At 38.5% G+C, this 27681-nt stretch overlaps 1 long non-coding RNA gene and 1 pseudogene across 1 annotated transcript; both read left to right on the top strand.

Annotated features, from left to right (window-relative positions):
* Nucleotides 1-207: 207 nt before the first annotated feature.
* Nucleotides 208-27275, top strand: LOC144614012 (uncharacterized). Its single transcript, XR_013551551.2, has 4 exons — nt 208-487; nt 7275-7401; nt 7673-7771; nt 24539-27275. It is a non-coding gene; the product is annotated as an uncharacterized LOC144614012 (long non-coding RNA).
* Nucleotides 11325-19801, top strand: LOC145713073 (uncharacterized; annotated as a pseudogene).
* Nucleotides 27276-27681: the final 406 nt, after the last annotated feature.

Raw genomic sequence — 27681 nt, 5'->3', positions numbered from 1 at the left:
GTTATATAACCAGAAGTGTATTTAACCAAAGCAAGAGAGCAGCCAGCAAGTTACAGGTGTACACAAGCGAGTATACAGGCTGACCATGTTAAGAAGGGAGAAGAGGGATGGCGAGGTATAGAGCTAAGATCAGTGCATCCGGCGTGGGGCTGGGGAGACTTCCAAAATCTGGGTAGGCGCTTATGAAACTACAAAACTTCCCTGGTCCCGCAGACAGGCGCCTCTCTGGAGACTGCGGCCGCCCGGGGTCAGCCAGGCTCCAAGCCCCACGCACCTCCTGCCGCCCAGGACTACGCCTCCCGGCGGCCTCTGCTCCCGGAGCCCAGGACTACACTTCCCGGCGGCCCCCCCTTCGGAAGCCGTTTCTCCAGACCTGCCTTCCCGCCGCTGATTGGCTGCTGCCTTCCCGCCGCTGATTGGCTGCTGCCGGCCGCCCCCCGCGCGGCGGCTCTCGGAGGTGGTGTCGGTCCGCTTGTCCTGACGCCAGGTGTGGGGTGCAGGTTCCGGTTACAGTGGGTGTTGGCGGGCGGCTGACGGTGACTGTGCGCGTGTCTGGGAGCGGGAGTGGACGTACGAGGGGGCGATACGGAGAGGGGCGGGGCGCCCGGAGGTCAAGTGGGCACCGGCGGGCGTGCCTTGCTGGTGTGCCCGCCCTCCCGCTCCGTGAGCTGTGCCCGCTCTTTCCTTGCGCGGTGCTGAGGGCGGGGGCGGGGGAGGTCGGAACGTGCGGGAACCTGCGCGTATCTGGGCGTCTGCTGTATTAGCGGCTCTTAGTGTTCCTCGGAGTGCTTCTTCCAACTCATGGTGTTGATTTGTTACTATTGGTGATTTCCTCTACTTGCATTTTTATTGCATTCTTAGTCTTCTTCATTCGAATATACTGTACATACGATTGCACGAGTTGATGAATTTTTGCAACCCTAATACGCCTTGGCAATCAGCACTGAGACAGGGTGAAAAAAATAAAAGGATATTGCCAGCATTCCAGTTATCATACCCCCCTGCCCCGTTACTGTCAATATCTGATAATGTGAATCCTTTGTAAAGGTTTCCTTTGAGATTGCCTTGGCTATTCACAGATCTTTGCACTTCTATAAGAATATTAGAATTGATTTGCTAATTTCATTAAAAAATTACTTTTTTAAAAATTGGGGTTGCTTTGAATCTACAAAGTTTTTTGAGAGAATTTACATCTACTCATAAGTCCTCTAAACAATGAACATGGGATATATATATCGTTCAATAATATTGTGTCTTTTTTAATCTAGAGGTCTTAAGACTATTTTGATTTGTAACTAGCTATTTGATTTATTCTTATACTGTTGAAAGTTACGTCAGTTAAAATTTTGTGTTTCTGTTTAGTTCTTGATTTATGGAAATTTATGGATTCTTTTTAAGTTGACCTTTTATCAATCTTGATAAAATCACTCAATTCTAGTAGCTTATCTATAGATTCTTTAAGATTTTTTAATGTACACAATCATGTCATTTGTGACTAATGAGTTTAATTTCTTCCTTTTTAGTACTTATGCGTTTTATTTCTTTTTTCTTGCCCTGTTGTACTGGATCAGACCTCTAGTTGAAAGGTCTTTTTCGTAATTTTAAGGGGAATGCATTCAGATTTTTAGCTTTAATTGTGATTTTTGAGGGAGCATTTTAAGATTTGCCTTATCAGGTTAATGATAGTGTTTCCTTTGATTTCTGGTTTACTCAGTTTTTATCGAAATGTTGGATTTTGTCAGAATTTCTGCCAGTATCCAGGGGATCATGTAATTTTCTCTTTTTTCTATTAATGAGGTGAGGTACACTGATTTTTAAGTAATATTATTACTATTTTAAGGTATTATTATTATTGTTTAAAGTAAGTTCATGCTCGGGGCGCCTGGGTGGCGCAGTCGGTTAAGCGTCCGACTTCAGCCAGGTCACGATCTCGCGGTCCGTGAGTTCGAGCCCCGCGTCAGGCTCTGGGCTGATGGCTCGGAGCCTGGAGCCTGTTTCCGATTCTGTGTCTCCCTCTCTCTCTCTGCCCCTCCCCCGTTCATGCTCTGTCTCTCTCTGTCCCAAAAATAAATAAAAAACGTTGATAAAGTAAGTTCATGCTCAACATGGGGCTTGAACTCAGGACCTGAGTTCAAGATCAGGAGTCACATGCTCCACTGACTGAACCAGCCTGGCACCCAAAGTACATTGATTTTCAAGTGTCAGACATCTCTTACATTTTTCACATAAGCTCCACTTGGGTATGATATATAGGTATGATTTTTATATATTACTGCTACTTTATTTAAGATTTTGCAGCTTTGTTCATGGGAGAGATTGGTCTGTAGTTGCCATTTCTTCCTTGTTAGGTTTTGGTATTAAGATTACACTTACCACTTAGAAAGAATTTAAGATTGGCGTCACTTCTTAAATGTTTGGAGGAAGTCATCAGTTAAGTCATCTGGGCCTTAGTTTTCTTTGTGGGAATTTTAAAAGACTGATTTCCTTAATATGTCACCGAATAGTCCTATTTTCTACTTGTGGTAGCTTTGATAAGTTGCATTTATTGAGAAACTTACACGTTTCATTCAAATACATTTTTTACGTGCATTAAACTTGTTAATAATATACATGTTTTTAAGTATCTGTAGGATTATTATCCCTGCTATCATCGCTGTTTCTCTTATTTTGTTGTTGCTGGTTGGCCTGTTAGGGGCTTATAAATGTTTTTCACTCTTTGTAAAGCAGCAACATTTTGATTTTGTTGCCTTTGCTTTCTGTTTCACTGATAGCCTCCCTTGTCTTTATTATAATTAATTTTTCATTAGGTTTGGTTTGCTCTTCCTTTTCTAGTTTTCTGAGATGAACTCTTAAACGCTTCATTTTTAGCCTTCTTTTCCTTAAGAAGGCTGTAGATTTTCTTTAAGACTTCTTTAAGGCTATAACTTTCTCTCTGTGCACTACTTTCAGCACATCACACAAGTTTTGATATGTCATACATCAGTATTTTTCAGTTAACTATACTAATTTGTAGTTTGATTTCTTCTTTGATTCATGGATATTCGTAAATATATTGTTCAACATTCAGGTAGTTGGGGATTTTCTGGTGGCATTTTGTTAGACTTTTAGCTTTGTTCTGTGAGGTCAGTGAGTATCATTTGAATGATTTCCTTGTTGAAAATTATGTAGCCTTTCTTTATAGCACAGGATATAGCCAATTTTGGAAAGATTTCCAGTGTATTTGAAAAGAATGTGAATTCTGTCATTTGATTGTAGAATTCTATATGTCACAATAACTTTGTTAGTTATATCAGTCAGATATTCTTTAACCAATACTGATTTTTTCCTACTTGTTATGTTAACTGTAGAGAGGGATGTGTTAAAGCTCTCACTATCTTTGCATTTTTGTCTTATTGGTTTGCTTGTCTGTTTTTGCCTTCTATATTTTGAAGTTGTGTTATTGAGTAGATAGAGGCGTAGAATTTTGATTTTCCTGTTGTGTTGACATCTATAATAAAGATGAAATATTCCTGTTTAAGGCAAGAATAACTAATAGACATAAAGCCTATTTTGTTTGATATTACTGTAGTTCTACCTGCTGTCCTTTGGTTAGTATTCACATGCTATGTCTTTTTCTATTCTTTTACTTTCAATCTTTTTCTACCTCATATTTGAAGGGTGTCTTTTGTAAACAGCATGGAGTTGTATTTTGTTATTAAATATGCTCCAACAAGTTTAGTCTTTTCTTAGTTTGTGTTAGTTTACATTAAATGTAATTACTTACATAGTTGGGTTTATGTCTGTTTTGTTGTTATTTGTTTTTTCCACTTAGTACATTTTTTTTAAGTTTATTTATTTTGAGAGAAAGAAAGAGTGAGCAGTGGAGGCACAAAGAGAGAGGGAAAATCAGAAGCAGGTTCTGTGCTGCCAGGGCAAGAACCTGATATGGGGCTTGAGCTTATGTGAGATCATGACCTGAGCCAAAATCCAGAGTCAGACGCTTAACTGACCGAGCCATCTAGGTGCCCCTAGTTCATCTTTATGTTCTCTTTTGTCTTATTTTGGGTTAATTGAATTTTGTATCTTTCCATTTTTTTCCTTCCATCATACATTCATGTATGTTTGTTTTAGTGTTTTTGCACTAGAGATTGCAAAATGCATCATTGATGCTTTATAGTGTAATACAAATTATTATTTTTACAATTTCCCAGTGGTGCTAGAATTTTAGAACTTTTAAAACTGCATTTGCCAACTTCATCCTGTCTCTCCATCCCCTCCAGTATTTCTTGGTAATGGATTTTAATTCTACATGTACCTTTTTTTAATTAAAAATTTTTTTTATTTTAGAGAGAGAGTGCATGCGTGGAGGACAGGGGAAGAGGGAGAGAGAGAATCTTAAGCAGGCTCCACACTCAGCACAGAGCCCAACATGGGGTCTGACCCTGGGATCATCACCTGAACTGAAATCAAGAGTCAGATGCTCAACCAACTGAGCCACCCAGGCGTCCCGATTCTACACGTATTTAAATATGAATTTTTTTTCCTGGTTAATATTCATTGAAATTTACCCCTATACTTATTCATCTTTTATGTTTTTATTCATTCTCATGCTTTCAATGAGGATTCTTTCTCTTCTGCCAGGTGAACCCATAAAACTTTTCTTCATATGGGTTTGGATTAGGAGTTGACAGAATATAGGAAGCTCTCAGCACTAATGCATGATAATAGGGCCTTTATAGTAGGCAGTTTAGCAATTTTTGTGTAAAAATTTGAACTACACATCCTACAACTTGACTCATGGATATTATCATACAGATTTGTTTGTGCGTGTGAAATAAAATATAAAATAGATAGTGATGGTTTATAAATAATCTAAATATTGATTATTAGGCAGCTAGTTAAAACATTGTGGGTCATGGGACGCCTGGGTGGCTCAGTTGGTTAAGCATCCAGCTTTGGCTCAGGTCATGATTTCACAGTTTGTGAGTTCAAGCCCCATGTCAGGCTCTGTGCTGACAGCTTGGAGCCTGGAACCTGCTTCGGATTCTGTATCTCCCTCTTTCTGCTCCTCCCCTGCTTGTGTTTTGTCTCTCTCTCAGAAATAAACAGTTTAAAAAATTGTGGGTCATTCTTAAGACAGATTATTTTTTTTAAGTTTAGTTTTAAAAAAAAATTTTTTTTAATGTTTATTTATTTTTGAGAGAGACAGAGACAGAATGCAAGTGGGTTAGGGGCAGAGAGAGAGGGAGACACAGAATCGGAAGCAGGCTCCAGGCTCTGAGCCGTCAGCACAGAGCCCATTGTGGGGCTCGAACTCGAGCCGTGAGATCATGACGCCAGCTGAAGTCGGACGCTCAACCGACTGAACCACCAGGCACCCCTTAAGTTTAGTTTTGAGAGAGAGAGAGAGAGAGAGAGAGAGAGAGAAAATGGACCAGTGGGGGAAGGGCAGAGAGAGAGGGAGGGAGGGAGGGAGGGAGAGAGAGAGAGAGAGAGAGAGAGAGAGAGAGAGAGAATCCTGAGCAGGCTCTTTGCTATTAGCATAGAGCCTGACGCAAGCCTCAAACTCACGGACTGGGGCATCATGACCTGAGCTGAAGTGAGAGACGCTTAACCGACTGAGCCACCCAGGTACCCCAAGATGGATTATTTAATATCTCAAGAATAAAGGAGCTCTTAATGCATTAATATAAAATGATCTCTAAAGTATATGGTTAATTAAAAATAAGGCAAAAGGAGGTACTTCCACATATTGTAATGAGACCTAGGACAGTCTGACCAACCTGTTAGTGAAAACACTGGTAAGTTATAGGTACTATATAAAAATAATCACTGAGAGATTTTAAAGAGAGTTAAAAACAAAAGTCTAGAAACTTGAATGTTCAGGAAACCTCCTTTAGTAGGTTAGAATAGAGACATTTTATTATAGCACCTGAATAGTATTGTTATTCTTGCTGTAGCAGCGTCTGCAGTCTCTGGGCTCTTGTTACCATGCCTGTGGGAGGTGGGGATGGGGAAAACAGGTCCTTGTGATATACGGTTTGACTTCTCTGAGGAAAGCCTGTCTGTCCTGCCTTCTTTGTATTCAGCTCTGCCCTCTCAGGACAGTCACTGAGAGGACAGATCATTCTTGGAATTCTGAAAACTGTGACTCATGTGAGTTGGAATGATCACTTTCTGTATTTCTATCAGGTCCTATGTTTTTATTGTCTGTCATGAAAGTTGCTCCTGGGATGTCCTCCAGGAATCTGCTCCCAGACCCACTCTTGTGAGCGCCTTCCCTAAGTCCTCTCCTCCCCAGCCTGTTCTTGAGTGTACCGTGAACAGTCTTAGACCTTTCTCACGTGGTTAGTTTTCAGTCAGGAATGCGGATGGAGCACATTTTCCCAAGGGAAATATTAAAGATGCCTGCCACAAAACCATGGCTTAATAAGGCTGTGACAAACCACATCCTTTGTCGATACAAAGTTTTGATCTGTTTCAGGGAGGTTTTAAATTAGTCATAATGGTATAACTAGATAATAACTTTCCATCTATGAATTCCTTCAGAGTTTGGGCAAACCTAAGTGTCTAAAATATAAAATATAAGAATGGTCAAGTCAGTTATAAGATACACGATTTATCTTATATAGCAGGAGAAAAATGCTTGTGATCTCCCGACATAATGATGAAATAGTCCTTAGACTGTTTCTTTCTTAAATTATTATATCACATGCAAATTGTGCTTTCAAAGAGAGAAATATGGTCTGAGGTACACATAGGATGGATGGAGGCCACAAGTTTTTCTTTTTTTCTTTTTTTTTTTTTTTTTTAATTTTTTTTTCAACGTTTTTAATTTATTTTTGGGACAGAGAGAGACAGAGCATGAACGGGGGAGGGGCAGACAGAGAGGGAGACACAGAATCAGAAACAGGCTCCAGGCTCCGAGCCATCAGCCCAGAGCCTGACGCGGGGCTCGAACTCACCGCGAGATCGTGACCTGGCTGAAGTCGGACGCTTAACCGACTGCGCCACCCAGGCGCCCCAAGTTTTTCTTAGTCAAGCTGCGTATTTTCTGCTACTTCACTTACTGGGGAAACTCCATTTTACAGTATTTGTTCACTTCAAGCCCTTCCGTCTGAAGCTGGCTTGTTTCTCCAATGAGCGGGAGGGAGGGTAGCGGCTCCCGACCTGCCAGACGTGTGCTGTAGCCCCAGCCTGAGTCTCCTCCTTTCTCTGATGACTCTCCATTTCCCTTTCCATGTTGAAAAATTGCCTTTAACTTCATCAGTGATGGATATATTGACTTTTTTCAGGGGTTGGTAGTATTCAAGGACGTGGCAATAGACTTCACCCAGGGAGAGTGGAACTACCTGGGTGCTGCACAAAAGGACTTATCCAGAGACGTGATGTTGGAAAACTACCACAACCTGGTCTCTGTCGGTAAGGACGTTTACTTGCAGATCATTCGGTATTTGCCTTGTGGAATTTCTGCCCCTTTCCATGTGGATTTCTGGATTGTCTGAATTCTGTTTCCTGCTACTGAGGGAATAATCTGCACTCTATGGTTTTGGGGAAGACGTCTCTGTCACACACTGTTCTTCAGGAGACCTTCACCCTCCTTGTTACTCTTGTTGTCTTCTTCAGTGACCACAGCTGGACTTGAATTCTGCCATACCTGTAGGTTGATCCTATTTCTTTTCCTTTCTTGAAGTAGGACTTTCCAGATCTAAGCCAGATGTGATCTCCTTATTGGAGCAAGAGAAGCAGCCTTGGATGGTTACAAAGGCCATGACAGGTGGACCTTGCCCAGGTGAGTGAGAGCTCATTGACAGAGAGAGGCCTTGGCAGCCCAGGTGGCCTTGCCCGGCGGCAGTTACCACCTTTGATATTTTTATTGGGAAGTGCCCTTCCAAGGACTGAGGCCTGACAAGGGAGAGAAGGCCTGAGTCATAGAAAAGTAGCTTTGTTTCTCTCCCTTCCCCATGACCAGCAATCTTTTCCTTATATGTGCAATCTAATTCTTTCCCAGCTTCCCCTTGTCATTTAAACTTGTGTAAGTATTGTTACTTCTGAACAATATTTCTTAAAAACCCCTATTTTACCTTTTTTTCAATGACTTGATCCTTTTTGAGAAGTTTCTCCTTTTTTCAGTAATTCATGCTTTATTCATTCACTCTTATCCAAAATGTATTGATGTTTAATTTATGCAAGCCTCATTTCAGAACTTGAGGGAATTAAAGTGAGTAAATTATTATTATTTTTTTATTGATGTGTAGTTGACACACACCATTACGTTAGTTTCAGGTTGTCGCGACCGGCACGACAAACACCGAGGTCAGGGTCCTGAGGGTAGGGGAATGCAAGAAAAAAAGAGAGAAGAGAAAGTTTGGGAACAGGAGGGTCCCCTGGGCTGATGGCCTAAGTGACGGCTTTATTGTTGCTGTACACAATCTTTTATATCCAGACTCTTATGGGTCAGGCCATTCTAAGAATAAACAGGTTTCACATAATCACTGCCCACCAAAACATTTAGTTCTGTGTTTCTTGTGCATTTTCTAGACGGGTCACAAGACCTTGTTGATAAGATTGCTAGCAAAACACAATTCCCATGTTTGTTTCTATCTGACTCGGGGTAGAAAAAGGGAGGTAGCATTACTGCCAACACCTGCAGACCACAGGCTTCAGGAATTAACTTTCTCGGCCTTGACAAGGCTTTCGTATGCCCTTGAAAGTGGGGGAATGGGAGGGGGAACCACCGGGTTGGCTTGAGTCAACAGGGAACGTTGCTCGACCTGGTCTCAGCCTGGCACCGGGGCCCGGCCCCCCACATGAATGGGAGGGGGAACCACCGGGTTGGCTTGAGTCAACAGGGAACATTGCTCGACCCGGTCTCAGCCTGGCACCGGGGCCCGGCCCCCCACATCAGGTGTACAATGTAGTGATTTGACACATCTGTCCCTTATGCTGTGCTCACCATAAGTGCAGCTGCTGTCTGTCCCCACATTACTGTGTTCTCTATGTTGTGCCTCTCATCCTGTAACTTACTCATTCCATCACTGGAAGTCTAAGCCACCCATGTTCCCCCCTGCCCCCCAGCAACCACCAGTTCTCTACATTTATGGGTCTGGTCTGCTATGTTTCTATGTTTTGTTTCTTTATTCATTTGTTTCTTACTTTCCATGTATAAGCGATATTATATGGTATTTTTTTTTTTTCCTTCTGACTTATTCTGCTTAGTATAATACCGTCTAGGTTCATCTATGTTGTTGCAGATGGCAAAATTTCACTCTTGGTGTGGCTGAGTAATATTCCATTGTATGTTCACCACATCTTCTTTATCCGTTCCTCTATGGATGGACACTTGGGTGGGTTTCATATCTTGGCTATTGTAAATAATGATGCAGTAAACATGAAGGGTGCATGTATCTTTTCGAATTAGTGTGTTCATTTTCTTTGGGTAAATACCCAGCAGTGTAATAACTAGATTGTATGGTAGTTCTGTTTTTAATTTTTGGAGGAATCTTCATACTGTTTTCCACAGTGGCTACACCAATTTACTTTCCCGCCAACAGAGCATAAGGGCTCCTTTCTTCCACATCTTCACTAACACTGTTATTTCTTGTCTTTTTAACACAAGCCATTCTGACAGGGGTAAGGTGATATCTCATTGTGGTTTTGATTTGCATTTTCCTGATGATTGGTGATGTTGAGCATCTTTTCATGTATCTTTTGGTCATCTGTATGTCTTTGGGAAAATATCTATTCAGGTCCTTTGCCCATTTTTTAATTTAATTTTTAAATTTAGGTTTGCTTTTGTTTTTTTGGTATTGAGTTGTATATGTTCTTTACATTTTTTTGGATATTAACTCTTATCAGATATGCCATTTGCAAATATCTTCTCCCATTCAGTAGGCTGCCTTTTCATTTTGTTGATGGTTTTCCTTGCTGTGTAAAAGCTTTTTATTAAAAAAAATTTTTTAAAGCATTTATTCATTTTTTTGAGAGACAGAGTGTGAGTGGGGGAGGGGCAGAGAGAGAGAGAGAGAGAGAGAGACAGAGAGACAGAGAGAGAGAGACAGAGGGACAGAATCCAAAGCAGGCTCCAGGCTCTGAGCTGTCAGCACAGAGCTCGACGTGGGGCTCGAACTCATGGACTGCGAGATCATGACCTGAGCCAAAGTTGGATGCTTAACTGACTGAGCTACCCAGGCGCCCCAAAAGGCTTTTTATTTTGGTTTCAGTTTGCCTTTGTTTCCCTTGTCTTAGGAGACATAGCTAAAAAAACGTTGCTAAGGCTGATGTCAAACAGATTACTGCCTATATTTTTTTCTAGGAATTTTATAGTTTCAGGTCTCACATTTAGATCTTTAATCCATTTGAATTTATTTTTGTATATGGTGTATCAAAGTGGTCCAATTTCATTCTTTGGATTGTAGCTGTCCAGTTTTCCCAGCACCATTTATTGAAGAGACTGTCTTTTCCTCATTGTATATTCTTACCTACTTTGTTGTAGATTAATTGACTATAAAAGTGTGGGTTTATTTTTAAGCTTCTGTTCTGTTCTATGTGTCTATTTTTGTGCTAGTACCATACTGTTTTGATTAATATCTCTTTGTAGTATATCTTGCAATATGTGGTTCTGATACTTCCAATTTTGTTCTTCTTTTTCAGTATTCCTGTGGCTATTTGGGTTTCTTTGGGGGTTCCGTAAAATTTTTGTATTATTTGTTCTATATCTGTGAGTAATACTTTTGGTATTTTGATGGGGTTTTGGTATTTGATTGCTTTGAATCTGTAGATTGCTTTGAGTAGCATGGACATTTTAACAATATTAATTCTTCCAACCCATGAGCATGGAATGTCTTTCCATTTATTGTGATCTTTAGTTTCTTTCATCAGTGTTATTTTAGTTTTCAGAGTACAGGTACCTCACCTCTTTGGTGAAGTTTTGTTCCTAGGTATTTTATTCTTTTTGGTGTAATTATAAATAGAATTGTTTTCTTAATTTCTGTTTCTTCTACCTCATTATTAATAGAATGTATAGAAATGCAAGCAGTTTCTGAATATTAATTTTGTACCCTGCAACTTTACTGGATTCATTTGTTATTTCTAATAATTTCTTGATAGAGTCTTCAGGGTTTTCTATATATAGTATTATGTCATCTGCAAATAAGGACAGTTTAACTTCTCCCTTACCAATTTGGATACTTTTAATTTTTCCTTTTCTGATTGCTATGGCTAGGATTTCCAATACTATGTTGAGTAACGGTGGTGGGAGTGGACATCCTTATCTTGTTCCTCATGTTAGAAGAAAAGCTCTCAGTTTTTTTACCACTGAGTATGATGTCAGCTCTGGGTTCATCATGTATTGCCTTTATGTTGAGGTATGTTCCCTCTAACCCACTTTGCTGAGAGTTATCATGAACAGATGTTGAATTTTGTCAAATACTTTTTCTGCATTTGTCAACATGGTCATATTATTTTTATTCTTTATTTTGATAACGTGGTATATCATGTTGATTGATTTGTGTTTTATGGAAATGTCTTTGCACCCACCCCTGGATAAAATTCCACTTGATCATGGTGAATGATCCTTTTAATCTATTGTAGAATGCAATCTGCTAATATTTTTTTATTTTGTATCTAAGTTCATCAGGGATATTGGCCTGTAGTTTTCTTTTTTGTGATATCTTTGTCCAGTTTTGGTATCAGGATAATATGGCCTTGTAGAATGGAAGCTTTCCTTCCTTTTCTATTTCTTGGAATAGTTTGAGGAGAATAGGTATTAACTCTTCTTTAAATGTTTGGTAGAATTCACCTGTGGAGTCATCTGATCCTAGACTTTTGTTTGTTGAGAGGTTTTTGTGGTTTGTTTTTTACTAATTTAATTTTGTTACTAGTAATCTGTTCAGATTGTGTATTTTTTCTTGGTTCAGTTTTGGAAGATTGTATGTTTCCAGGACTTTATACATTTCTTCTAGGTTGTCCAATTTGTTGGCTTAGTAGTAGTCTCTTGTAAGTCCTTTGTATTCCTGTGGTGTTATTTTTCCTCTTTCATTTCTAATTTTATTTATTTGGGTCCTCTCTCTTTTTTTCTTGGTAGTCTAGCTAAAGGTTTATCATATTTATTTTCTTTTCAAAGCACTAACTTTTGGTTTCATTGAGCTTTTGTATTGTTATTAGTCTATTTATTTTTGCTCTGGTTTTTATTATTTCCTTCTACTAACTTGAACTTTGTTTTTCTTTTTATGGTTACTGTAAGTGTAAATTTAGATTGTTTTTCAGAGATTTTCTTGTTTATTGGTGTAGGCCTGTATAACTATAAAAGTTCCCTGTTAAAACTGCTTTCACAAAAAGATTTTGGACTGTTGTGTTTTCATTTTCACTTGTCTTCATGTCTTTTTTCATCTCCTCTGATTGCTTAGTTGACCCATTGGTTGTTTAGTAGCATGTTATTTAGATTCCATGTGTTTGTGTTTTTTTCCAGTGGGTTTTTTTGTTGTTGTTAATTTATTTCTAGTTTCATACCTTTATGGTTGGAAAACATGCTTGATATGATTTCAGTCTTCTTAAATTTATTTGGACTTGTTTTGTGGCCTAATGTGATCTGTTCTGGAGAATGTTCCATGTGCATTGGGATGTATACATATTTTACAGATCCTTCCCTGTTCCATTGGATCATATATAACTATCCACAGATAATATGCTTTATTGTTTTGGTGTATATACACACACACATACATACTTAGAGAGTATCAAACTGTATACAGTATATTGTTCAGTAGGCAATGTTTTCACTTAACCTTTGTCTTACTTCTATTTCCATATTGTATAAATTATTGTGACTTTATATATTTTATGTATGTATATGTATTATGAATATAATACATATGTATATGTGGGATATCTTTATTCTTGGTAGAGTAAATCAACTCTGTTATTTTAGCAAAGTTTTCCATTTTTTTCCCCTTATAATTCTTTCTTCCTCTTTATTATATTAACAGTTATCTCTTTAAATTTTGAAAAATTTATCACAGTGAAACTTCAGTGTAGTTTGAGTAATAGTAGTACTAGTGAATATTCTTTTACCATTTTTTAATATGGGATTTTGGTACAGATCTTTATCTCAAAAAGTTTTAAAGATTTTGTGCGTGTGTGTGTGTGTGTGTGTGTGTGTGTGTGTATAGTAAAGTTTTAGTCCATCTTCAGTTTAATCCTGTATTTGGCATGAAGTAGTAATTTTTCATCATTTATTTGATTATTCTACTCTCTTCATCATCTGGAAGTTTATTCTCTAACATGGTAAGATCTCATAAAAAACTTTGTGTCTCCTTCTGGGCTGTCTTCCTTTTGATGCCTTAAATCCTGTGTCACTACTAATTTAAATTACTCAAGGAAATGTAATAAAATAGCCAGTCAGCTCTGAGGCTGCAGTTAAGATTTGTGTTCTTATATTGAAAATGGACTACTTATCTTCATTTTGTGTGCTTCTCCACCTATGTTCAGTGATTTTGGTGCAGGCATAGGATAAGCAGGAGGTTGGATTGAACCAGAGTTGGAGATCGATTCGAAAGTTATAATGATAGGTTAGAGAATCAGAGCTGAGTAAGCAAAAATGAGAACCAAAGTGTTGGATTGGGAAAAAGTATTGCTGCTTACTGAGTGGTAGTTTATATGAGAGAGGAGTTTAAATAATATTCATTTCATAGTTCTCTTAACTGCCAAACTCTTCTTCCATAGTTATAACAATTAATATAGATACTACATATATATTTTTTTAATGTTTATTTTTAAGAGAGAGAGAGACAGAGTGCAAGTTGGGGAGAGGCAGAGAGAGACGGAGACACAGAATCTGAAGCAGGCTCCAGGCTCTGAGCTGTCAGCACAGAGCCCGATGAAGGGCTCGAATTCACAAGTGGTGAGATTATGACCTGAGAAGAAGTCAGATTCTTAACTGACTGAGCAATCCAGGTGCCCCTAATAGATACTTCTTATTGAGGACTTATATTATGCCAAGGAGCTGTAGTCTTCTTAATCCTCACAGTTCCATGAGAATAGTTATTCTTTATCAAATGAGAGTTTGGGGGCTCAGGTTAGTTAAGTAACAAACTAAGACATAAAAGTAATGGACTTGAAAGTATTTTAATAGTGTGCTGGTCATTTCCACATGGAACTCATCAGTGGTGTATCATTTTCTCTAAATCTACCCATTCTACTTTGTCACTGCTGGAACCTCACTGAATTCTTCCTTACTTCTGTCAGAGACATTATAAAACAAGCATATAGTAGTTGGGAAGTTCCTGTAAATAGACTATATAGTATTCATGGACTTCTATTTATCCTCCATTTTTGTAGACTTACTTAGCATCTTACTGTTTTTTTTTTTTTTAATTCCTCTCCCTGGACTCTTGTCCTCAATATTTGAGAATGTTTTCATCCATTTACTTCTTTAGAACATGATTTTCCCTTATCCAGTTTCTGCCATAGAAGTTTAATTTTTGATGGAAGAGGAATATATTATATGTATACTTTACTGTTATTTTTCAGATTTACAGTGCATGTGTGATACTAAGGAGTTATTTCCGAAAAAGAGCACTTTTGATAAAGAATCATTTCAGTGGTATATAATGGAAAGATTAAAAAACCACCTTGATGGATCCAATTTCAGAGGCCTATCTGAAATAAAACAGAAGTGAGAAGGAATATTTCAGATAAGAGAAATATGAAAAAATGCCTACATTCAGCCAGCACCCAGCAGCACATATTTATAAGGCTTTTCATAAGAATTCTCAAGAGCTGTATCAGATAATTTATACTAACAAGAGACCTTATGAATGTAAGGAATGTAGGAAAGCTTTTAGTTGTGGGTCACAACTTACTCGACATTAGAGAATTCATACTGGAGAGAAACCCTATGAATGTATGGAATGTGGGAAGGCCTTTGGTCATGGCCCACAACTTAATTGACATCAGAAAATTCATACTGGTGAGAAACTCTATTAATGTAGGGAATGTGGGAAGGCCTTTATTCAGCTATCATCCCTTATTCGACATCTAAGAATTCATACCGGCGAGAAGCCATATGAATGTAAGGACTGTCAGAAGGCTTTTAGTTGTGGCTCAGAACTTACTCAACATCAGAGAACTCATGCTGGTGAGAAGCCCTATGAGTGTACGGACTGTGGGAAGTCCTTCAGTCACGGTTCACACCTTGTACAACATAGGAGAATTCATACTGGAGAAAAGCCTTATAAATGTAAGGAATGTGGGGAGACTTTTAGACATATCTCACAACTAGCTCGACATCAGAAAATTCATACTGGTGAGAAACCCTATAAATGTAGGGAATGTGGGAAGGCTTTTATTCAGCTGTCACATCTTGTTCGACATCTAAGAATTCATACTGGTGGGAAACCTTATGAATGTAAGGATTGTGAAAAGACTTTTAGTTGTGGCTCAGAACGTACTCAGCATCAGAGAACTCATACTGGTGAGAAACCTTATGAGTGTAAGGACTGTGGGAAGGCCTTCAGTCATGGTTCACACCTTGTTCAACATCAGAGAATTCATAGTGGTGAAAACCTTATAAATGTAAGGAATGTGGTGAGGCCTTTTTTCAACAATCACATCTTACTCGACATCAGAGAATTCATGCTGGTGAGAAATGCTGTGTATGTGAAGAGTGTGGTAAGGCCTTCATCTGGAGCTCCCAACTTGCTCAACATCAGAGACTTCATATTGGAGAAAAAAAAAAAAGATTATGAATGTAAGCAGTGTCAAAGGTCTCCCTTGGTGGCTCACAGGTTTTCAACAGATTATTTATATTTAGAGTAATCCTATGAATATAAGTAATTTAGAAAAGTTTTTATTCAGAGCTCCTACTTTACTCAACATCAGAAAATGCATACTGTGAGAAATACTACGAATGTAAGAAATGTGAAAAGGCCATTAGTCTTAGCTCAAAACTTAAATATTACAGAATTTACATTGGAGAAAAAAAAATCTTATGAATGTAAGCATTGTGGGAACACCTTTAACCAGAGCTCAAACTTTTGCATCAGAGATTGTATACCAGCCAGAACAGACAAGTGAAGAATGTGGGAAGGCTGGTAGTTGTTCACCTACTGGCAAGAATTTTTTTAAGCTTATTTATTTTTGAGAGAGAGAAAGAGAGCGAGTAGGGGAAGGGCAGAGAGAGGGAGAAAGAGAGAATCCCAAGCAGGCTCTGTTCTGTCAGCACAGAGCCCAACGTGGGGCTCAATCCCATGGACCATGAGATCATGACCTGAGCCAAAACCAAGAGTTGGATGCTTAACTGAATGAGCCACCCAGGTGCCCCAAGAAAGTTTTGTGTAAGCTATGTAGGAAAGTCTTTCTTCATAGTTCAGACCTATTAAATATCACATAATTTATAATGGTGAGAAACCTAGGAATGTTAGGAATACAGAAAACCTTTCATTAGGATTCACAACTAATTGAGTATCAGCAAGTTTATAAGTTGATATAGGGAAACTTAACGTGCAATGCATCAGTTATGTTACAATAAATTTATTAGAAGAAAATCCAATAGATACTAATCTCATTTGCTTCTTATTTATATCTAGGCATCAGAAAATTTATTTTGGGTCAATAATTGAATGTAGAAAATCCATCACAGTTTAGACTGAGAGAACAAGTCTAAATTCAAGATACAAACTTGAGGGAACTCTTCATAGAATATTTTTTTAAAGAGAGAAGCAAACCATAAAATAAAAACTATAGAGAATAAACTGAGGGTTGATGGAGGGAGGTGGGTGAGGGATGGACTAGATAGGTAATGGGTACTAAGGAGAGCACTTGTGGGGAGCACTGGGTGTTGTACATATGTAGTGATGAATCACTAAATTCTACTGAAATCAGTATTATACTATATGTTAACTAGAATTTATATTTGAACTTGAAACAAAATTTTTAACCCCACATTACATATTGTAGTTCTACCACTCTTTTACTACTGGGACAATGAGTAGGTAAATTAATATCCCTGTTCCTCTTTACTCGTTTTTAAATTGGAGGGAATTAAATATTTCATCTCATATGTTGTCTGACAATCCCCAGTAAATGTTGACAGTATCACTATCACTGGTAGAATTATTATTAAAATGAATGGAGAATACTTTGTTTAATAACATATGAAAGCTTTGATCTCTTACTGCATGTAAAAAACTTATCTTCAGAATGTAATAAATATGAACAGCCCATTATTCAGATCCTTTTTGCTGTGTCTGCGAGTTCATACTGGGAAAATAATAATCTCATGATGTAGTGAATGTGTAATTAAGAGTACAGCTTTTAAACCAAATGTTTTATGAAGTAACCTCTATAACAAATCCTTAAAAGCAAAAGTTGTATAATTTTTATTTTCTGCAGTAGTTATGGATGTTGAAAATTTTGAAGCTCTTAGAAACTTAGTAACATCTGTATGCTTAATTATTTTAAAAATAAAACCAAAATAGATTCTTAAGGGGAGTAACAATGAACCACTGATATATCAAGATATAGAATGTGGTCAAAGCTGTTTTCAGTAGTTCATGCATCATATTAAAAAGTCAAGGACAGTTATTTAGCATTTTCATACTGTATCTTAAACACTTTGAATAGGGAATTAATATTTGTTGAGTAAGTAATTATATGTTTAACTCAAGAAAAGGGAAAAAATTAAAGACAACCCTGAAATGATTAGATAGAAGGGTCTAATAAAATTAAAATAGATTAATGAAAAAGAAAGCAATAGGGGTACCTGGATGGCTAAGTCAGTTGCGTGACCAACTCTTGATTTTGGCTCAGGTCATGATCTCAGGGTTGTGGGATTGAGCCCTGTGTCTGGCTCCATGCTCAGCACTTAAGATATTCCCTCTCTCTCTCTCTCTCTCCCCCTCCTCTGCTTATGCATGTTCTCTCTAAAATTAAAAAAAAAAAAGTAGTTTAAAATAAGGAAAGGAAAAAAAAAGCAATAGGCAAAACCTATTTGAATTTGCTAGACTAGACTTTATCATGTCACATCAGAAAACACTGGTCATAACTCAGTCCAACACTATGAGTGAGAAAGGAGCGATCATGATAGATGTCATAAAGATATTTTTTACTGTAATAATAATTTATTACAATAAATTCAAAAATCTAGAGAGAAGGCATAATTTTCTAGATAAATATGTCACTGAAATTGATTCGAGAAGATAAAATATCTGAAGACACTAATTAATGGAAGAATAAATAGTAATGGAACTTTGTTTTTAGATGTTACTAGATAATTTTACAGGTGACACCTTGAGGAAACCTAGCCACTCATTCTACAAGACTCACATCCTGCTAAAAATGCTAGAGCAATGCTTCTCAAACAGATGACCTCTATCCTCAGGGAGGGTTGACAATGTCTAACAATTTTTGGTGCTGCTGGCGTCTAGTGTGTACAGGGCAGGTTGCTGCTAACCCTACAATGCACAGGACAGCACCCCACCCCAGCGCAAAGGATTGCCAGGTTGAGCATGTCAACATTACTGCTATCAAGAAAAGCTGTGTTCTAGGATGGCACCCTAAGAACAAATGCCAGATCAGTATCATTTGCATAGCTTTCATTTCAGCTTCTCACTCTTAGGTTGTAGAAGGTTTTGGAATATTTTGAACATCATTTATTGAAAGTATTTTTTCAGTCTTTGGTATCATTTTGTGTATATTTTCCTGTGTGTACATGCACATGCATCTATATTCCATTTAACCACATACCTTTTTCTTTGTGGTTTCTTATATTCCCGTCTTAGAAGTATTCCCCACACCAAGGTTGAACAAATGAATATCCTAATAGTTTGTTTTCTGTGCAGATTTTAAAAGACTTTAAGGCTAATATGTCAACCATATAGCTACTACATAGCATTAACATTTTAACAGTTTTATTTCTTAATTTTTAATATTTTTTTTGTTTTTATATTTATTTTTGAGAGAAGGAGAGAGGAACAGAGAGAGAGGAGACAGAGGATCTGAAGCGGGCTCTGTGCTGACAGCAGAGAGCCCAATGAGGGGTTTGAACTCACAAACCATGAGGTCATGACCTGAGCCGAAGTTGTACGCTTAACCAAATGAGCCACCCAGGCGCCCCTCTTATTTTTCTTTTTCTGTTCTTTACTGTCACTTTTCTAATTTCACTCCTACAACTCCTGTTAGAAATAGCCATCACCATTAATTTTACATATTTTCTTCCTGCATATGTACATACATGCCTGTAACCACTGTGCTGCATGTTCTGTGGGGTTGTTGTTTATTGTCTTTTTAAAAGTGTTTATTTATTTTGAGAGAGAGAGAGCGAGTGTGAGTGGGGAAGGGGCAGAAAGAGGGAGAGAGAATCCCAAGCAGGCTCCGCACTGTCAGCACAGAGCCTGCTTTGGGGCTCGATTCCATGAACTGTGAGATCATGACCTGAGCCAAAATCAAGAGTGGACACCCAACCACCTGAGCCACCCAGGTGCCCCTATTCACCCTTATAGCATCATAGTTCCACCATGGCATATTTAGATTTTGTATTATTTTTATTTTCTTATTCAGATTCAGCATAGTTGTGGAATCTATAGGGATTCATATCTTTCAATTCTGTTGAAAACTAAGTCACATATTCCTTTTCCTCTCTCATTTATTTTCTTTGGGAATTCCAGTTAAACATATATTGGGCCTTCTCAGTCTCTCCTCTATGGTTTTTTTCTTCATTTTTAAATCTATTCCTACCCCTTTTATGTATTCTCTATAATTTTTAAGTCTGTTTTGCAGTTTATTAATTCCTTATATAGCTAAGTCTATTTGTGGAATGTAATATTATGAGTTATTTTTATAGAAATTTTTATTTGGTTGTTTTCTAAATGTAAGTGTACTTGGTCATTTTGATACTGTCTTTCTGTTTCTCATGTTTTTAATGAACTCTTCCTTTTTAACATCATTTCACATTAAAAGAATTTTTTTTAATGCTTATTTATTTTTGAGAGAGAGAGAGAGAGAGAGAGACAGAGTGTGAGTAGGAAAGGGGCAGAGAGAGAGGGAGACACAGAATCCAAAGCAAGCTCTAAGCTCAGAACTGTCAGCACAGAGCCCAATGTGGGGCTCAACCCCATGAACCGTGAGATCATGACCTGAACTGAAGTCGGACATCCAGCCAACTGAGCCACCCAGGCAGCCCTCATTTTATGTTCTATCTGTTGATACTTCTAATATTGGAAGTCTTCATGGTTCTGCTTCTCATGTATTTTTAGTTTTGGTTTTGTTTACTCTCACTTATGTAATCTTCTTTCCTAGTGTGGTTTTGTTTTGTTTTACCCTATATACCTTAGAATCTGCCTACAGGTTTTTTAAAAAAAATCTAAGTCGACTGTATACTCCAGAAAGGATTTACTTTTTTGTTTCCTGCCATGCCTTGAAGACATTAGCAGTAGACTCTTTTTTTAATATAAAATTCTTTTTTTTTAACGTTTATTTATTTTGAGAGAGACAAAGACTGCACAAGTAAGGGAGGGGCAGAGAGACAGGGGGAGAGAGAGAATCCCAAACAGGCGCCACATTGCTAGCTCAGAGCCCGATGTGGGGTTTGAACTCACAAAGCCATGAGATCATGGCTTGAGCCAAAACCAAGAGTCAGATGCTTAACTGCCTGAATCACCCAGGTGCTCCAGCAGTGGACTAATTTTTAAGTTAGAAAGCATGCCTTACAGTTTTCCAGACCTTGCAAATACTGTTAGGTTCTTAAACCTATGTGAGGGCCTGCATGTGACCACAGATACCCAGGGGAGATTTTCTTCCCGATACTTAGAACCAATGTGAAAGCAAACATTGTTTATTTCTGTCTTAATCCTGCTTCTCTCTTTCCCTAAGGATAAAACCATTTGAGTTTTTTAGTTTTATGTTTTTATTATCTACCAACTCACCATAAGTGTGCCCCAGGCCTTTTCTGTTGTCCCATACAGACAGATATGTGTCTTTTATGATAGAAACTCTAGACCTCCAGGATTGGTAGATGCCCTTTGGGGATTCCAACAGCTATTGTACACATTCATGTTATTCCCATCTTCAAAGGATTTCCCTCAATTCTTACCAGTTCATCATATCTTTTAATGGACTCTTTTATCTGTAGAAATTTTCTATGAGGACCTTTTCAGCTTACATGGTCCTTCATAATGTCAAATGAAAGCTACCCCGTTCTTTATCCTATTTTGTGGGTTTTCTTCCTGTAGCACTTGTCACGTGTGTGTGTGTATGTATCCCCACATGGGGGTGGAGGTTGCCCTTAATAAGAATGTAAGTTCTAAGAGAGCAATAACATGCCATTCTTCAAATTGCTATTCCACAACTCTAGTAAAGCTCCTGTCCTGTAGCACAGTAAGCTTTGTCTAGATAGAGATAGGAGATGATGCAGAAAAGCACAGTAATTGGTGAGAGAAAAGGGGCTTCACTACCAAATACACAAATGTATTCTTGTTTGCAGTGATGATCCAAAAGAGGCGATAAGTCACAATCTAAATGTTTCCTTGTCACACTTTAAGGGCTTAAAAAAAATTTTTTTTAAGTTTATTTTTGAGAGAGAGACAGAGTGTGAGTAGGGAAGGAGCAGAGAGAGAGGGAGACACAGAATCTGAAGCAGGCTCCACTCTCTGAGCTGTCAGCACAGAGCTCGATGTGGGGCGCAAACCCATGAACCGCAAGATCATGACCCTAGCTGAAGTCGGACGCCCAGTGACCGAACCACCCAGGTACCCCTAAGGACTTTTTTTAAAAATTTATTTTTGAGAGAGAAAGAGTGTGAGCTGGGGGGGGGGGGGGGTTGGTCCAGAGAGAGAGGGAGACACAGAATCTGAAGCAGACTCCAGAGCCCGATACGGGGCTTGAACTCCCTAACCATGAGGTCACGACCTGGGCCAAAATTGGATGCTCAACCAACTGAGCCACCCAGGTGCCCCTCCTTGTCGCACTTTAATAAGATCCTGGTTTCTCATTTTAAAAAAGCTGCTAAATTTTTTCTTAAGAAATAAGTCAGAAGGAGCAAATTAGATAAAATGGCTTGAGTTACATACCTCCCAAAGAGCCTATTTACTATCAAAATCTCCATCTCTTGTTCTAGCCCCACTAGTACATCTTTGCCATTTCTAAACTCAACATTTTTAATGTTTTAATGGAGTTTAATCAAATTCTATAATAATTCAGTTGCCCCATTTATGATGCATGTTACTTCTTGAGTTGGTTGTCTTGGTTCACAAAAAAAATGCCTTCCATTTCTCCTTCTAATTCTTTGCCTCATGATCTTCAAGCCTCTGTCCCAGGCCACAGATATTGAAAAGTGGTCTTTTTGTTTTAGTCATCTACTGCACACCCCAACTTTGATTTCCTTTAGTTCCACAGCACAAATGAAATAATTTTCTACCAGACTCTGTGCCTATTACAGAGTCAGACTCTGATGATCTTTTTCATTTCTCTGTATCTTCTCATGTGTGAAGTAGAAGGAGGTATAGATATCCTGCCATCTCACAATCTTTTACATTTAGCAGGTGTCTCTGTAGCACCTACCATATGCACGTTTTCCTTTTGGAGATGAGAAGAGATTGGATATAGACATGGAAACAACGTCAACGATTATAAGAGAGTGCTGTTTATTATGTGTGCCCCTTTCCAAAATATTTAAAAATTGAGTTTCTTTTCCCTCTTATTTTGAGTTGGAATAGTGACGATTGTAGAATGGATTGTTTCCTCTAAAATTCATATGTCGAAATCCTAACCCCCAGTGTGACAACATTTGGAAATAGGACCTTTAAAGAGGTGATTAATGCTAAATGAAGTAATAAGGGTTGGGACCTAATCCAGCATGACTAGTGTCCTTATAAGATGAAGAGAGAACATGAATATGCACACACAGAAAAAAGGACATGCAAAGACACAGCGAGAGAGTGGCCATTTGGAAGCAAGGAGGGAGGTGTCTAAGCCTATAGACACCTTGATCCTGAATTTTCAGCCTCCATAACCATGAGAACATAAATTTCTGTTGTTGAAGCCACCTGGTCAGTGGTATTAGTTATGGTAGCTCTGGCAGACTGATACAGTGACTTTTCAGGATATCTGTGAAAGGTAAAGGAAACAATTGATCCGGATAGTTGTCAGTTCTTTAAAAAATCTGGTAAAGCTAGGCTGTTTGTCCTCAAGTACACCTAAAGTAGGTTAACACAAAAGAAAACAATTGGAGAAAGATTTCCGAGTTTATTATACCACATCCTATTTCCTGGGGAAATTGGAAAATAAGGATGGGTGATACGAAGTGTAAAACTTGAAGCATAGGTACTTCTGGCTGAGAATATTTGTTTTCATTGGAGGGCATCTTTTTTTAGGCCATGGCTTATACATGTCTGTTCTCTGGTAATGAACACACCATTGCAGGGCATGCTCTTCTGAAAGATCTGTTGTTTGGAACAAGAGTGCACAGTGCTGCACATCTACGAAAGCTTTTTCCAGGACTGGGATCATTTGTTGAACTGCACACAGTGACTTTCCTAGTATAGGAAGCAGAACTATTGAGTTTTGGCAGGACAAGTATTTTCAAGTTTCTTTCAATTATCTAGGTTACAACATATTCTCTTTGAAGCTTTGTGTTGACCATAGTGCCCCTAGTACTCCATAAACCAGGGTTGTTGATAGTTTTTGAATTTGAATTATTTTTTTATCTTCCCTGTGTGCCAGGTCAGAAGTTGATTGCTGGGAGCCCCTTTACTACTTTATTATAGCATTTTACTGTTCCAAAACAAAGTTAAAATGAACAGTCCTCACAAGATAGTTATGCAGGGCCTAATTTAAGAATAATTACTCAAAATCAACTCAAAATGGATTAAGGAATTGAATGTAAGACCTGAAACTATAAAATTCATAGAAGAAAGCATGGGGTGTAACCTCTTGACATCAGTATTAGCAATGAGTTTTTAGATTTGTCAGCAAGTCAAATTTTGGTAACAAACCAAAATAAACAAGTGGAACATTGAACTAAAAAGGTGCTCAGCAAAGGGAACCATCAACAAAATGAGGTCAACTTGTGGAGTAAGAAAATATTTGCAAACCACATATCTGCATATCCAATAAGGGGTTAATATCAAAATATACAAGGAACTCATACAATTCAATAGCAAACCCCCCCACTGATAACCCAATTAAAAAATGGGCTAATGACCTGAATAGATCTATTCCCAAAGAAGACATACAAATGGCCAACAATACATAAAAAGATGCTCAACATCACTAATAATAAAGGAAATGCAAATCAAAACACAATGAGATATCATACCTGTAAGGTGATTACTATTAGAAAACTCAGGGGATAAATGCTGCCACGGATGTGGAGAAATAGCCACCCTGTGCACTGTTGGTGGGAATGTAAACTGGTACAGCCACTATGGAAAATAGTACAGAGGTTTCTCAAAAAATTAAAAGTAGAACTACCGTATGAGCCAGCAATTTCACTATTGGGTATATATTCCAGTGGTTACAGAATCATTATCTTGAACTGATACTTGTATCCCCATGTTCATTGCAGCATTATTCACAATACCCAACGTATGGAAACCACCTGTGTCGATCAATGGATGAACAGAACGAGAAAATGGGAAAGCCATATATGCAATGGAATATTACTCAGTCTTATAAAAGAAGGAAATCCTGTCATTTGCAACAACATGAATAAACCTCAAGGGCATTATACTAAGTGAAATAAGCCAGACAGAGAAAGAGAAATGCTGCATGGTATCACTTACATGTAGAATCTTTAGGAAAAAGAAAAAAGCCAAACTCATAGAAAGTAGAAAAGAGATTGTCAGGGGCTGCAAGTAGAGGAAAAAGGCAGGGGAGGGTCAGAGAGGGAGACACAGAATCCAAAGTGGGCTCCAGGCTCTGAGCTGTCAGCTCAGAGTCTGACGTGGGGCTTGAATCCGTGAACTGCAAGACCATGACCTGAGCCAAAGTCGGACACTCAACTGAGCCACCCAGTCACTCCCCCGAATTTTTTAAATTTATTTTTGAGAGGCGGGTAGGGGCATAGACACACACACACACACACACACACAATCAGAAGCAGGATCCAGGCTCTGAGCTGTCAGTATAGAGCCCAAGTAGGGCTCCAACTCCTGAATTGCAAGATTGTGATCTGAGCTGAAGTTGGACATTTAACTGACTGAGCCGCCCAGGCGCCCCTAAGACTTTCATTATTTTTGATGCTGTTAATAGATTTTTTTTTTTGTAATTTCCTTTTCAGATTATCTGTGTTTGTGTATAGAAATGGCAACCGATTTTTGTGTGCTGTCTTTGTATCCTGGTACAATGCTGAATTCATTAGATCTAACAACTTTGTGTGTGTGTGTGTGTGTGTGTGTGTGTGTGGAGTCTTGAGGACTTTTTTATGTATAAGAATATCTGCTCTTCCTTTCTGATTTGGATGCCTTTTATATCTTCTTCTTGTCTAATTTCTCTGGCTGGAACTACATACTATGTACTCCACTACTATGTTGAGTAGATCTAAGGAGAGTTGGCACCCTTGCCTTATTCTGATCCTTGAAGAAAAGCGTTCAGGGGGCACCTGGGTGGCACAGTTGGTTAAGCATCTGACTCTTGGTTTTGGCTCAGGTCATGATATCATGGTTTTGTGAGATTGAGTCCCATGTCGGGCTCTGTGCTGGCAGTGCAGAGCCTGCTTGGGATTTTCTCTCCCCCTCTTTCTGCCCCTCCTCCACTTGCGCTGTCTCTGTCTCTCTCAAATAATAAACTTAAAAAAATCTTTAAAAAAAAGAAAAGAAGAAAAGCTTTCATACTTTTACCCTTATTATGTTTGCTGTGGTTTTTTTTTTAAATTTTTTTTTAACGTTTATTTATTTTTGAGACAGAGAGAGACAGAGCATGAACGGGGGAGGGTCAGAGAGAGGGAGACACAGAATCTGAAACAGGCCCTGGGCTCTGGGCTGTCAGCACAGAGCCCGATGCGGGGCTCGAACTCACAGACTGTGAGATCATGACCCGAGCTGAAGTCGGACGCTCAACCGACTGAGCCACCCAGGCGCCCCTGCTGTGGTTTTTCATGTATGACTTCTATTATGTGGAGGTAGTTTCCTTCTATTCCTATTTTTCTGAGTGCTTTTATCATGAAGGGGTATTGAATTTGTCAAATGCTTTTTCTGCAACAATGAGATCATGTGGCTTTTTTATTTTAGTATTTTATTGTTGTGAAGACTTAAAAAAATTTCCAGTATAATTAACATACACTGTTACATTCGTTTCAGATGTACAAAATACTGATTCAGCAATTCTATACATTACTCAGTGCTCATCATGATAAGTATACTCTTAATCACCTTCGGCTATATCACCCTTCCCCCCATCACCTCCCCTCTGGTAACCATCACTTATCTATATTTAAGAGTCCGTTTTGGGGGTGCCTAGGTGGCTCAGTTGGTTGGGCGTCCGACTTTGGCTCAGGTCATGATCTCACCGTTTGTGAGTTCGGGCCCCGCATTGGGCTCTGTGCTGACAGCTCAGAGCCTGGAGCCTGCTTTGGATTCTGTCTCCCTCTCTCTCTGTACCTCCCTGCTCACATTCTGTCTCTCTCTCTCTCTCTCAAAAATAAATAAACATTAAAAAAAAGTCTGTTTTTCTGTTTGTCTATTTACTTTGTTCATTTTGTTTGTTTCTTAGGTTACACATATGAGTGAAATGTGGTATTTGTCTTTCTCTGACAGACTTATTTCGCTTAGCATTTTACCCTCTAGATCCACCCATGTTGCAAATGGCAAGATTTCATTCTTTTTTTTATGCTTAATATTCCATTGTATATATATCACATCTTCTTTATCCATTCATCTATGGATAGACACCCGGGTTGCTTCCATAATTTGGCTATTGTAAATAATGCTGCAACAAACATAGGAGTGAATATATCTTTTTGAATTAGCACTTTCATTTTCTCTGGGTAATTCTAATTTTCAAGGAACCTCCATACTGTTTTCCACAGTAGCTGTGCCAGTTTGCGTTCCCACCAACAATGCACCAAGCGTTCCTTTTTCCCCACATCCTTGCCAACGCTTGTTGTTTCTTGTGTTTTTAATTTTAGCCATTCTGACAGAGGTGAAATGATATCTCATTGTGGTTTTGATTTGCATTTCCCTGATTACTGATGCTGATCATCTTTTCAATGTCTGTTGGCCATTTGTATGTCTTTGGAGAAATGTCTGTCCATTCTTTTGCACATTTTCCCCCCATTTTGTAATAAGCTTGTGTGTGTGTGTGTGTGTGTGTGTGTGTGTGTGTGTGTGTGTTTGGTGTTGAGTTATATAATTTCTTTATATATTTTGGATACTAACCATTTAATAGGTCATTTCAGATATCTTCTCCCATTCTGTAGGTTGCCTTTTAGTTTCATGGATTTTTTTACTTTGCTGTGTGGAAGCTTTCCTTTCTTTCTTTTTTTATTTTGAGAGAGAGTGCGAGCAGGGGAGGGGCAGAGAGAAGGAGAGAGAGAGAGAATCCCAGGCAGGCTTCATACTGTCTGTGGGGAGCCTGATGTGGGGCTTGAACTCATGAACTGAACCATGAGATCATGACCTGAGTCGAAATCAAGAGTCAAACATTCAACCTACTGAGCCACCCAGGCGCCCTGGAAGCCTTTCATTTTTTTTTTCATTTTTTTTTTTTAAC

Source organism: Panthera onca, chromosome D4 (assembly GCF_046562875.1).
Source record: "Panthera onca isolate mPanOnc1 chromosome D4, mPanOnc1 haplotype 2, whole genome shotgun sequence".
Classification (NCBI taxonomy): domain Eukaryota; kingdom Metazoa; phylum Chordata; class Mammalia; order Carnivora; family Felidae; genus Panthera; species Panthera onca.
This window is presented reverse-complemented; position numbering and strand designations above follow the sequence as displayed.